At 40.8% G+C, this 12683-nt stretch overlaps 1 protein-coding gene across 3 annotated transcripts in view; it reads left to right on the top strand.

Moving 5' to 3' along the window:
- Nucleotides 1–12683, top strand: part of PRKAR2B (protein kinase cAMP-dependent type II regulatory subunit beta) — a 90988-nt gene that overhangs the window by 45626 nt on the left and 32679 nt on the right. The gene's annotated exons all lie outside the window — the stretch shown is intronic.

The following is a 12683-nucleotide window of genomic DNA, read 5'->3' as shown; positions in this document are numbered from 1 at the left end:
TTCTAGTGGGGTGACTCTTGGTGGGCTTCTGGATAGTTTCAAGATGGGGGCTGGTCACCAGAATGACCAAGCCATGATCAGAAACTTAGAACTTTTGGCTCTATTCTCCATCCTCTGGGAAGAGGAGAGGAGCTGGAGATTGAGTTATGATCAATCATGCCTATTTGATGAAGGCTCCATAAAAATCCCCGAAGTACAGGGTTTGGTGAACACTTCTACATGCTGGAAGGGTGGCACACTCTGACTCAATGCGGACAGAAGGTCCTGTGCTCAGGACCCTTCCAGACCTTACCCTATGCATCTCTTCACCTGGCTGTTAAGCTGCATCCTTTATATATTCTTTATCATGTAATAAACTGGTAAACATGTTTTCCTGAGTTCTGTGATGGACTCTAAGGAGGGGTTGTGGCAGACTGCAATCTGTAGGCAGGGTACCCAAGTTGTGGGTAACCTTTGTACATACTACTTGCACTTGGCATCTGCAGTGGGGGTCAGTCTTGGGGGACCGAACCTTTGCCTTGTGCGATCTGATGTTAACTCCAGGTACATAGTGTCAGAACTGAATTGAATTGTAGGACACCCAGCTGGTGTTGGTGAATTAGTCATTGTGTAAATAAACCCACATTTTTGGTATCAGATGTGTTTTGAGTGTAGTGGTAGTGTAAGTAAATGAAGAACATGCCTGTGTTTTTTCCTGTGTGCTTCCACTGTTGTAACTTGAGGTTCAGTAGTTTTGTATGAAAAAAATGCCTCTCCATTCGTTGGATGCCTTTAATCGATCTCCAGAGTCGTGAAATGGTTTTGTTTTTTTTGGAAATTTTGTCTTGTTTTATCATTGCTTTTGAGGTGAGGATTTGCATACTCTTAACTCTCCCGTACTGCACCTCTGAGGGTGGTTTTTTAAGTATTGAAGGCTTAGAGGAAGCCATATCATTGTAAGATTGAGGTAGACATTAAGCCAGTGTTCTCATTTTATGTGAAAAGATTTATTGGAAAGAAAGCTTTCAGTGATAGAGCAGTCTTGTTGAAATTATTTTTCATAACTACTTTCGAATAAGTTTTAGTACGTTGATTCTGTCAGTTGTAGAAGCTTATGTTTTTAGGAGGTATTAAATTATAAAAGTAATTCTGACAGGGAATCAGATGCATTAAAAAGACAGACTGATTATTAGCAGGATAACTTTTCCTGGGTTTTTAAGCCCTTTTTATGTTTGAGATGTGAATGGGAGTTTTATGATCATCTCTTTAAAAAAAATTATTTGATTATAAATACAGTGCTTTCTGTGTTGAAAATGAGGAGAACCTAGGAAAGCACAAATAGGGAAATAAGCATCATCACAACCATACCACCAAGAAACAACAAACTTCGATGTCTGCCCTGCCAGATTGATGCACACTTTATATGGGCTCAAACCGTGCACCTGTCTTGAAACTTGCTTCAAAAAACAAAAACAAACTAATAAGATTTAGTGACCATTTCCTATGTCATTAGATACTTCTGTAAAATGTAATTTTTATTTTTTATTTTTTAATCTTTTTAAATGTAATTTTTAAATGGCTATGTATATATGAATATCTATCATTAATTTATTGTTTACTGTTGGAATTCAGATTTCTTCTATTTTGAACTATCATCTCTTCAGATTTTTTGCAGGGCACTTCCTAAACTGGGCATGAGCATTTTCTTTTTTTTTTTAATATTAAAATATGGTTTTGACCGACAATGGGAGAAAATATTTGCAAATGACATATCAGATAAAGGGCTAGTATCCAAAATCTATAAAGAACTTATCAAACTCAACACCCAAAGAACAAATAATCCAATCAAGAAATGGGCAGAAGACATGAACATTTTTCCAAAGAAGACATCCAAATGGCCAACAGACACGTGAAAAAGTGCTCAACATCGCTCGGCATCAGGGAAATCCATATCAAAACCTCAATGAGATACCACCTCACACCCGTCAGAATGGCTAAAATTAACAAGTCAGGAAACGACAGATGTTGGCGGGGATGCGGAGAAAGGGGAACTCTCCTACACTGTTGGTGGGAATGCAAGCTGGTGCAACCACTCTGGAAAACAGTATGGAGGTTCCTCAAACAGTTGAAAATAGAGCTACCATATGATCCAGCAATTGCACTCCTGGGTATTTACCCCAAAGATACAAATGTAGGGATCCGAAGGGGTACGTGCACCCCAATGTTTATAGCAGCAATGTCCACACTAGCCAAACAGTGGAAAGAGCCAAGATGTCCATCGACAGATGAATGGATAAAGAGGCTGTGGTATATGTACACAATGGAATATTATGCAGCCATCAAAAGGAATGAGATCTTGCCATTTGCAATGACGTGGATGGAACTGGAGGGTGTTATGCTGAGTGAAATAAGTCAATCAGAGAAAGACATGTATCATATGACCTCACTGATATGAGGAATTCTTAATCTCAGGAAACAAACTGAGTGTTGCTGGAGTGGTGGGGGGTGGGAGGGATGGGGTGGCTGGGTGATAGACATTGGGTAGGGTATGTGCTATGGTGAGCACTGTGAATTGTGCAAGACTGTTGAATCACAGATCTGTACTTCTGAAACAAATAATGCAACATATGTTAAGAAAAAAGAGAAAGAAGAAGAGAGCAGGAGGGGAAGAATGAAGGGGAGTAAGTCGGAGGGGAAGACGAACCATGAGAGACGATGGACTCTGAAAAACAAACTGAGGGTTCTATAGGGGAGGAGGGTGGGGGGATGGGTTAGCCTGGTGATGGGTATTAAAGAGGGCACAGTCTGCGTGGAGCACTGGGTGTTACGCACAAACAATGAGTCATGGAACACTACATCAAGAACTAATGATGTAATGTATGGTGATTAACATAACAATAAAAATTTTAAAAAATATGGTTTTGAAATTTATTTATTTTAGTTAACATATAGTGTATTATTAGTCACAGGGGTAGAGTTCAGTGATTCATCAGTCTTATTTAACACTGAATGCTCATTACATCACATGCCCTCCTTAATGCCCATCACCCAGTTACCCTATCCCCCCCCACCTCCACTCCAGCAACCCTCACTTTGTTTCGTAGAGTTAAGAGTCTCTTATAGTTTGCCGCCCTCTCTGTTTTTATCTTATTTTATTTTTCCTTGCCTCCCCGATGTTGGGCATGAGCATTTTCAAGACTTTTAACAGTTTCAAAATGACTCTTCCATCTTTACAGTTTCCCCAGTTTAGAATTTCATCAGCAGTGTATGACAGAGCTCATTCTAAAATAGGCACCCTCCCTAAAACTGGATTTTATTTAAAAAATGAGTAATTTTGCTAACTTAGATTTTAAATGTTTAATCGCTATTTTACCTTATTTGTATATTTCCTATCTTATTGCCTTTATATTGTTTTTAATAAAAAATTCATTTAAATTCATTGTCATTTATCACCTCACAAATCTTGACATTGTTTTTCAAGTTTCCCTTAAAAAAATAGAAACGGAATTTTTCTTTTCTTCAAGAGGCAAGTCCTATTAGGCTTTTATAAGGATTTATTTTTGACTTTAAATAATGCATAAGCTAGACTCAGTTGCATTTACTTGCAAATATATACCACATATTTTAAGTTGTGTATTAATATTGGGTATTGATATATATTGTTTTGTTACAATTTGGTCATATTTTTCTAAAATAGCATTGGAATTCTTATTAGACTTCTGATAATGAAATGGAGAGGCTTGATTGAAAGATGTTCACCTAATGCTCACATTTGGTAGTTTTATTACTAAACCTGGAAGCTGGGAATTGACCAAACTCTTTTTCCATAATTCTGGCTATATTTAGTCCCAACTTCACATCCTAGAATGATCTGGTCAGATGGTACTTGTTCTGAAAATTTATTAATAATGAGAAAAATCCTTTAGTGTTTCTATTCCTATGATTTTTTCATAGGTACATGTTAGACAAGCATTAGTCTCAAAAACAGTAAACAGATAAAATTATTCAGAAGCTTTAAGTAGCCCCAGCTCCTCTGCATCTGAAAGGCAAAATTGTGTTTTGATATATGTGGGCATATCATTCACAATCAACTAGTATTTATATTCATATTACTTTAATGTGATCCAAGGTCTCAGACCAAAATAAAATGCAAGAGTTGGGCATTTGGGCAGACTCTTGGGAAGCTGTTTGTTGACTTTTAATCAAAGCATGAGAATTCTTTTTTGATATCTCCTTGGCTATTAATTTCTGAAAATTCATAACAGTCATCAAATATAATGCTCAGAAATCCTCATTAGACTATTTCAGCAAAACACAAATGTAATTTCTATGATAGTGCTGTCCTCTAAAACAGATGGATCTACTTACCGTCGGCTACTCAACAGTTCTGGAGAATATCATTGAGGAATTATAGTGATTAATAGTAAACACATACATGGGCTTTAAAATATTAATGGTTATCAGAATATATTCTCCTCAGAATTATTCTCCAGGACTTTTTTATGGTATCTCTCTATCTTACTCTTGGTCATTTGTAAGTTTTTATTCTTTTGCTTAAAGAAAATTCACTTGGAATATATTATTTGGAAAATACCCATATGTTGGGTCCTTAGATTACATGCACTCACCATTTCCTGGATCTTGCACGTTGTTAAATTTCCTTAACTAATGAAAGGAGCATTAGTAGCTACAGGGAGACCACTGTTCCACGTGAGAGGGAGTGGGGCTCATGTGGTGCTCCTCCATTCTCTGAGTCCCACAGGCTACGCATAGGGTATGGACGGTATTATGTAGAACATTCAGAAACGTACCATGTTGACATGATTCTTTTTATAAACCTGTTGAATGCTTTGTCCTCTTAATTTTGCCATACTTATAAATGAGTTGATTTTATAATAAAAGAGCTGATGGTTTCAGGGACTGAATACATATGTATAGAGCATGTAGTGGAAAGACAGGATTGGGGATGGGTTCCAATGATTGATTCCACACACTTTAAAGTTTTAAAATACTTTGGAATCTAAGTCTAGAATAAAAATTCACCTGCCATATGTATATGGGTTCTGAGATAGTTGGGACTTTGTTTTGCCTTTGGAGACATTTTTGAAGAAAAATTCATACATTTTTTGGAACAAATTAAAGAATGTTTTGGTTTCCATTATCTTTAATAATAGGGAAATAGCAAATGATGGACAGAGTCTCATTTATTTGAAGCTCTCTATTGTGCTCAGTTATGATCTCAACGACACAGCTCCTCTGGTGTCCTGTGCATGGTGGTTTATTTGTGAGGTGTGAATTGTTCTTGATTTACAGTCACTTAAAGAGGACTGGTATACAGATGGGGGAAAATTGTTTTTAGAAACAAAAACATAGAAATGAATTGGTAAGTTATGAAGTCTTACTCTAAATATCTCTCTTTTCTTTTCTTAAGATTTATTTATTTTTTATTTGAGAGAGAGAGCACGGGCACTGGGGAGAGGGGGCAGAGGGAGAGGGAGAGAGAATCTTAAGCAGACTCCCCGCTGAGTGTGGAGCCCAATGTTGGGCTCGATCTCACAACCCTGAGATCATGACCTGAGCTGAAATCAAGAGTGTGACACTTAACCAACTGAGCCACCGAGGCACCCCTAAATATCTCTCTTGTTAAAGGGCAACAAAAACAATGGGTTTGTAATGATTCAGGGTAGTTGAGTAAAATGTGTGGTATAGCTAAAAAGTTTTTGTGACAGTAGGCTGTTTTATAGTGGAAATAACAGGAAAAAATTTATAGCCATTTTTTAGGATTGGTAGTTATATGTTGGGGATGATTCAAGAATCTCCCTGAACGAAGGTTTATATTGCTCTTTTTGTAGCTGAAATGTAGGCAGTAATGGTAGATTATAATAACTTTTAATGTTTCAATGCAGGAAATAGTAAAATATTAAGTGAAATGTTCAATGACTAAATAGTCAATGAATATTTGGAAGGCAGTTTTAAGGAAATTGTCATGATTCTGTTCAGAGTTTATGAGACTTAGTCTGTAGATTTTTAAGCTAAGAACATTTCCCCCTATTTTTAAGTAAACCATATGGTTGATTTCAATACTCTCCATTCCCCTTCTAAGCCCCTGGTGGAGAGGACAAGAGAGGAATCCTTGAGCTTAGGGCCATCAGGGGGTTGTGTTGGTCATTAGGACTCTTCATAATGTTCTGGTTTTCTCTCCTCTGAGCACCTGCAGAGATACACGTCCCTGTGTCCTTGAAGTTAGGAATGGCCACGTCACTTGTCCTGTGAGCTGTGATTATATATTCCTTCTTGACAGAGGGGACACATATCACTTGCAGGCAGAGGCTGTAGGGGTGCAGGGAAGGAAAAATTCTGCACCCTCTTTGGGTCTCTGGCTGGGCCTAAGAAACTGACATAAGAATAACAAAAGGTCTTACACACATTTTATTGAATTTTTACATGTTTATGGGGTCCTTCCCAAGAAAATGAAGACCCAAACAAGTGACTAGAGCAGGAAGCTTTTATATTTTCTGGGCAATAATAAATCTGTGAAGGATTACAAGACCAAGGGGTTTGGGCTCCTGGCAGTAAATGGGTAAGGGTTGTTTATGCAGCCTTCTCGGCCCTAACTTCTTTGTCTCTGGTGATAAGGATGTCCCCCTTCCTTCTGGTACAGGGACGGTACCTTTCACATGGGAGATTGCTGGGGCAGAGGGCAGGGTGCGGGAGGTCAGAGTGACCTTCCTTCTGCTGTTTTGTCGATGGTTAACTTGAGGTGCCATGTTTTGGGGTGCTGTATCTTGAACCCGTCGGGCCATGAGCAGTTTGCCGCTGCCTTGGGGACTGGTGACATTCCAGATGGTGGTGGCTCTTTCAGCCCTCAGCCTTCACAAAGACGACTTGAAGCAAAGTACCCACGGTCCTGAGATGGACCTACCCTGTGAGCAAGAAGTACACTTCTGTTTGAAGTCCCTCGGATTTGGGGAGCCTTGTTACTGTAGTATTAGCCAGCCACCTTGACAGAGGCAATTTCCCTAGGTCTAAGATCAAAAGGAAATCCTACTTTCCTCAGCACTACCATGACTATTCCTTTTCCTAACCATTTTTGTTAATCATTTACTGTATGCCAGTCACAGTTCTAAGTGCTGGAAATACAGCCCCAGACAAAACCGGCGCCTCTCTTCTCAGACTTGTTCCCACCGCTCCTTCGCCGCCTGGGGGCTTCTCTCTGTGGAGCCTTCTCTGTTCTCTGAGCAGCTGCTCGCTGCTTTCTCCTCTCTGTGCTTCTCCAGCATTCTTTCACTCTGCATCATCGCCCAAATTCCACAAACCTTTTTTTTTTTAATGGTAAATAAAAATTCCCATGGGTCCTTTCTCTTGACTGTGCTTTGGGAACAAAATGGGAGCTTCTCTACTGTGGTCATGTCCAGATGCTTTTGCTCTGTGGATTTGAAGTTAGGATTGTCACCAATGTGTCAGAGCAGATGTATAGCGCACTTCCTGAACAGACGTGTGGATGAGGCGGGGGAGGGGACAGACTCTTGACTGCCGCTGTGTCGTCTCTTCCCTTTACTTCACCGGAACTACTGTATCTTATCCCCGTGCTTCTTGGTCTTATTTTTGTTATTGGCTCTCCCCCAAAGTCTTTTTTTTAGGCGCTTTCCCCTCATCCCTCTCATCCCCACAATGAGATTTTAATGCCACAGACACACTGTGTAGCAGTTTCTGTACTGTGTGTATGTATGTGCTTTATATATAAAAAAAAAGACTTAAGTTTTTTTTTGCCTCCTCCCCCAACTAATCTTGCTTGAGAATGCATGCCTTAAACTAGTATTTGTAAAGGTAAATTTTTTTCCCCTTTGTAGGAGGGCATTTCCACTTCAATAAGCTAAGTTTAACCATATTGAAGCAGAACTCTGTTGTCTAATACACCTGTGCTTTTAGCATAGCTTTCTTTTAAGCTGATTATCATTTAAATAAGTATGCTAAAATCTTAGTGTATTGAGAACATTGGAAAAGTAAATTTTACATAAGTTTTCCAGAAGTCAGTTTTTTTTTTCTAGGTTAAAAGCCTATAAACCACGCAATTTTTCTGTACAGGCCACATTTGCTTTTTACTCCTTCAACAAATATTTATTGAGGGCGTACTGTGCACAAGGCTCTGTGCCAGGTGCTGAGGCCCAGTAGAGTGGCTCATGGAGTTCAGGCTGGTTCCTTTATGCTTTAGTTAGGCAGAGAGGTAGCACGGGTTATGTAAACTGGTCCAGTGCAGAGCTGTTTGTACTAATTTTTATACATTACCAACAAAGTACAGTGCCCCTGGGAGTTGCTGTAACCCCTGTGTGGTATAATAACAAGGGTACTTGGTCTTTGTCCTGAGTGGTGAGAATTTCTTTGGTGCCCAGTGACTCTTGGCTGAGGGGCTTCTAGATAGCCTCAGAATAGGGGCTGGTTGCCGGAAAGACCAAACTTTGATTAGAAGCTCGGAACTTTTCCACCCTTTTCCCCTCTTCCAACCCGGGAAGGGGAGGGAGGCTGGAGATTGGGTTAATCACCATTGGCCAGTGATTTAATCAGTTGTGCCTCTGTAATGAAACCCTAGATGACAGGGTTAAGAGAGCTTCCAGATTGGTGATCACATTGGGGTGCTGGGAGGGTGGCATACCCAGAAAGGACTTGGAGGCTCTGAGCCCCTCCCCCATGCCTCACCCTAGGTATCTCTTCCATTGGCTCTTCTTGAGTTACTTCCTTTATAGTAAACCTATAAGAGTAAGGAAGGTACTTTCCTGAGTTCTGTGAGTTATTCTAGTGAATTATGGAACTAGGGAAGGGGCCATGAGAACCCTCAATTTATAGCTGGTTGTTCAGATGTGTGGGTGGCCTGGGAATCGAGATTAGCATCTCAAGTGGAGGCAGTCTTGCAAGACTGAGCCCTTTGACTTGTGGGACCTGACACTAACTTGAGGTAGATAGTGTCAATTACACTGAATTGTGAGACAGCCCATTTGGTGTCAGAGAGAGGGAGGAGTGCTGTTGAAAAAAAACAACACGTATTTGGTATCATGATGGGAAAAAAGTCCCTTACCTCTTGTCTGTCACTGCAGTTGACCCTTGAGCAACACGGTTTGAACTACACAGGTCCACTTATACGTGGATTTTTTTTTTCAGTAGGCACAGTATAGCATTTTCTCTTCCTTAAGATTTTCTCAATAACATTTTTTTCTCAAGCCTTCTTTGTTACAAGAATACAATATATACGGGGGCGCCTGGGTGGCTCAGTCGTTAAGCGGCTGCCTTCGGCTCAGGTCATGATCCCAGGGTCCTGGGATCGAGCCCTGCATCGGGCTCCCAGCTCTGCGGGAAGCCTGCTTCTCCCTCTCCCACTCCCCCTGCTTGTGTTCCCTCTCTCACTGTGTCTCTATCTGTCAAATGAATGAATAAAATCTTAAAAAAAAAAATACAATATATAACACACATAACATACAAAATATGTGTTAATCAACTGTTTATGTTATCAATAAGACTTCCGATCAACAGTAGGCTCTTTGTAGTTACGTTTTCAGAGGGTCAGAAGCTATATGTGGATTTTCAACTGCATAGAGGGTTGGCACCCCTGACTCCTACATTGCACAAGGGTAGAGAGGTCAATTGTGCACAGCTGTGTGTGTGTGTGTGTGTGTGTACGCGCACGTGCGTGCACATATTACATGAAAAGATCAAGGGCCAAGCCCCAGAAGATGCAGAGTCAATATGGTTCTCACTTCCCTGTTCTGTCTTGCTGACTGTGACAGGTGTCTGGCCACACAGTGCATGCATATCACAGTACAGTGTGGAAATCTTGGCCCATTCTAGATGACTGATGTATTGACAAATAGATATATGGAAACATAACAGGGAAACCTCAATATAGGGTTCACTCAAAGAATAGGGCTCTATCCTTCACTACTGTGTAATCGCCAAACCAAGAAGGGAGTATATAGTTTCAGGCTCAATTTCACATTGCCCAGGAGGGATAGGGTAAATACATTTTAGAAAGAATACAAAGCAGCTCATATTCTCTAGAGGCTTTGGTTTGAGGGTCCTTCTGGGCATAGAACCTCTCATCCATTCGTTCCTTGTACAGAGAGTTACTGAGCTTCCAGGGTCTGTGCCAGGCTCCTTAGTGAACAAAACAAAAGGTTCTCATTTCACTCTGTTTCTATTTCTTGGACAAATGGTGTTAGACATTTTAGCAAAGGACAACTTTTTATTAATTCATTCAACTTGCGTTTGAGAGTCTGTCATGCAGGTAGAATATCAGGAGATATTTAAACAAGATATTATCTCTGTCCTCAAGGACCTTGCAGGCCTCTTTGTTCATTAATCAGTCGTTCATTCAAAAAGTGTGTGTTGAGCCAGGTCAGTGCTAGGGAAATAGAGTTCCAGGAGCGCACAGTTAGTTCCGGAAGGGCTGTAAGTCTCAGCCTGGAGGGTGAACACAGAGTAACCACTCTGGTAGAGTACAGTGTAGTAAGAGACAAGAATGAGCTCTCTCTGCCCACGGTATTGGGAACACAGAAGCAAGGGGAGCACAGAAAGTGGGTTTTCCTAACTTAGCTCTGAGGAGGTAAGGCTCTTGTCTTGATTTTTTAGTTGGGGCTGGAGAGAAGGGATGGCTTGGAAAGGAGGATGTGTCAGGGTTCCAACCCGAGGAAACTGCGTAAGTGAAGATGGCAATGTCCAAGCCCGCAGGTGCTGTATTTTACTCTGGCTTTCAGAGGTGATGGTAGATGGACTGGAATGTAGTGAAACATTGCACCTACATGTCAGGAACTAAATCCTGGTAATATTGGCACGGGAAATAGTTCAATGAAATGGGCAACCGAGAAACAAGTAAGTGATAAAGTAGACACCACAAATCAGAAGACTGTCAAGTAACAAATAATACTGGGACAATTGATAAGTTATTTAGAAGAACAATAGAATCTTACTCCTCATGATTTTTAGTCAGAGTATAGGAGCTCGGAACTTAAAAATCAGAGCATGAAGGTTTCCTTCTGTGAAATAAAATTTAAGATCAACACTAGTGTCTTATCTACTCTACTACCTCATTGAATATATTGATCCCCTTAGCTGGGCTGACGGCCTGGGCCGCCTATTCACGAGGGCTCTGAGTTTGGTCTAATGTTCTCTTGGTGCCCTCTTGAGATTCTGAGTTTTTGAAAATGGCGCTGTTTTCATTTTGCACTGAGCCCTGCTAATTAGGTAGCAGTCCCGCCTGTGAGATTGGTCATCTACGGAAACAAAGTCACAGAGCCAAGCTTTAAAGAAGTAGATGTCCTCATGCTTTCTGGAAAGTTGGAGCCAGCAGGATTAAAGTGGGCACCATGAGCAGGACCATCTGTATGGTGTGTGTGGAAGGCTCAAGCTGTCCCAGACTGATGCCACCTAACATTCACTTCCTCCTAGCTCATTCTCAGCAAGCAACCCTTTAATTGTGATTTGCCTTCTTCCACGGTCTTCCTGTGTCGGAGAGAGAGCTGGTCATGCTGACTCCATACTTGATTCAGGGAGTTACTAAATTGGCATTCTGGTGATACTCATCAGTGAGGTTCTTTAATGAGAGCCTGCCCCTGAGAGACAGGTCCCCTTCTGTTCGGTTTCTGAGACAGAAGGCTCAAGTCCAGCCTTGATGCTGGTGACTTCCCCAGAGTCAAATGCAGAACAATAGTTAAGAGCAAGGGCTCTGGGGTCAGCCAGACACTGCTGGGATCAGCTATGGGTCGTGTCGTCCTAGAATGTGTGATCTGGGCCAAGATACATAACCTCTCTCTGCCCTAGTCTCTCATCTGTCAGGGGGTGATAGGAAACCCGTCTGTCTTAGGGTTGTTGTGAGACTGAATGAAAAAACATACACTAGGTCAGGGGTTCTCACCCTCAGCACTGGTGATATTTTGAGCCAGGTGGTTGGGGGTTGCGGGGGAAGGGGATCCTGTCCTGGGCAATCGTAGGATGTTTATCAGCATCCTTGGCCTCCCTCAGTAACGAGTGGCTTCCCCGACAGTCCCCATGGTTGTGACAATGAAAATGTCCCCAGACATTGCCAGTTGTCCTCTGGGGGCCAAAACTGGCCCTGGTTAAGAATCCCTCACTCACTGGCCAGTGTGTATCTAGAGCAGTGCCTGGAGGAAAGAACGCTAACGTCAGGATTTATAGTAATAATGGCAGTAGTAAGGCTAATGATGATGGTACTCTTCATGCCGTCCGGGCCTCTGTGAAGACATTTGTCAGCTTGTCGCTGATCCTCTGTTCTTTAAATTTCTATATCTCTGGCAGAGTAAAGTCCTTATGAATTAAAGGGTAAATGTAAAAAAAAAAAAAAAAATCTTTTAAAAAACCGGAAGAGAAGTAATCTTTACATTTGCAAAGAAGGAGTTTCCTAGCTCAAAACCAGTGGTGTTTTTCTGATGTTTATTGTTGAGTTTAAATCATATTGGGGAATTTTCATCCTTGATCTCATTGCATTAAAAATAAACATGCATAACCTGTGACAACTTTGTAATTATAGTGAAAAAGCAAACTGGATAAAAAGATTATGAGAAATATAACAAAGTGGTGTTAAGAAACTGGTGTAAACCAAAAAGAAAATCAAATGCATACTGAGGTTCCTCATAAAGGCAAAGGCAGAAATATAGTCAGCTTTATAAACATTTGAACATAGTTAAAATTCAAAATAATTT

Source organism: Zalophus californianus, chromosome 12, assembly GCF_009762305.2.
Source record: "Zalophus californianus isolate mZalCal1 chromosome 12, mZalCal1.pri.v2, whole genome shotgun sequence".
In the NCBI taxonomy this organism is placed as follows: Eukaryota; Metazoa; Chordata; class Mammalia; order Carnivora; family Otariidae; genus Zalophus; species Zalophus californianus.
Note: the sequence above shows the minus strand (reverse complement) of the source record. Positions and strands in the feature narration are given on the sequence as shown.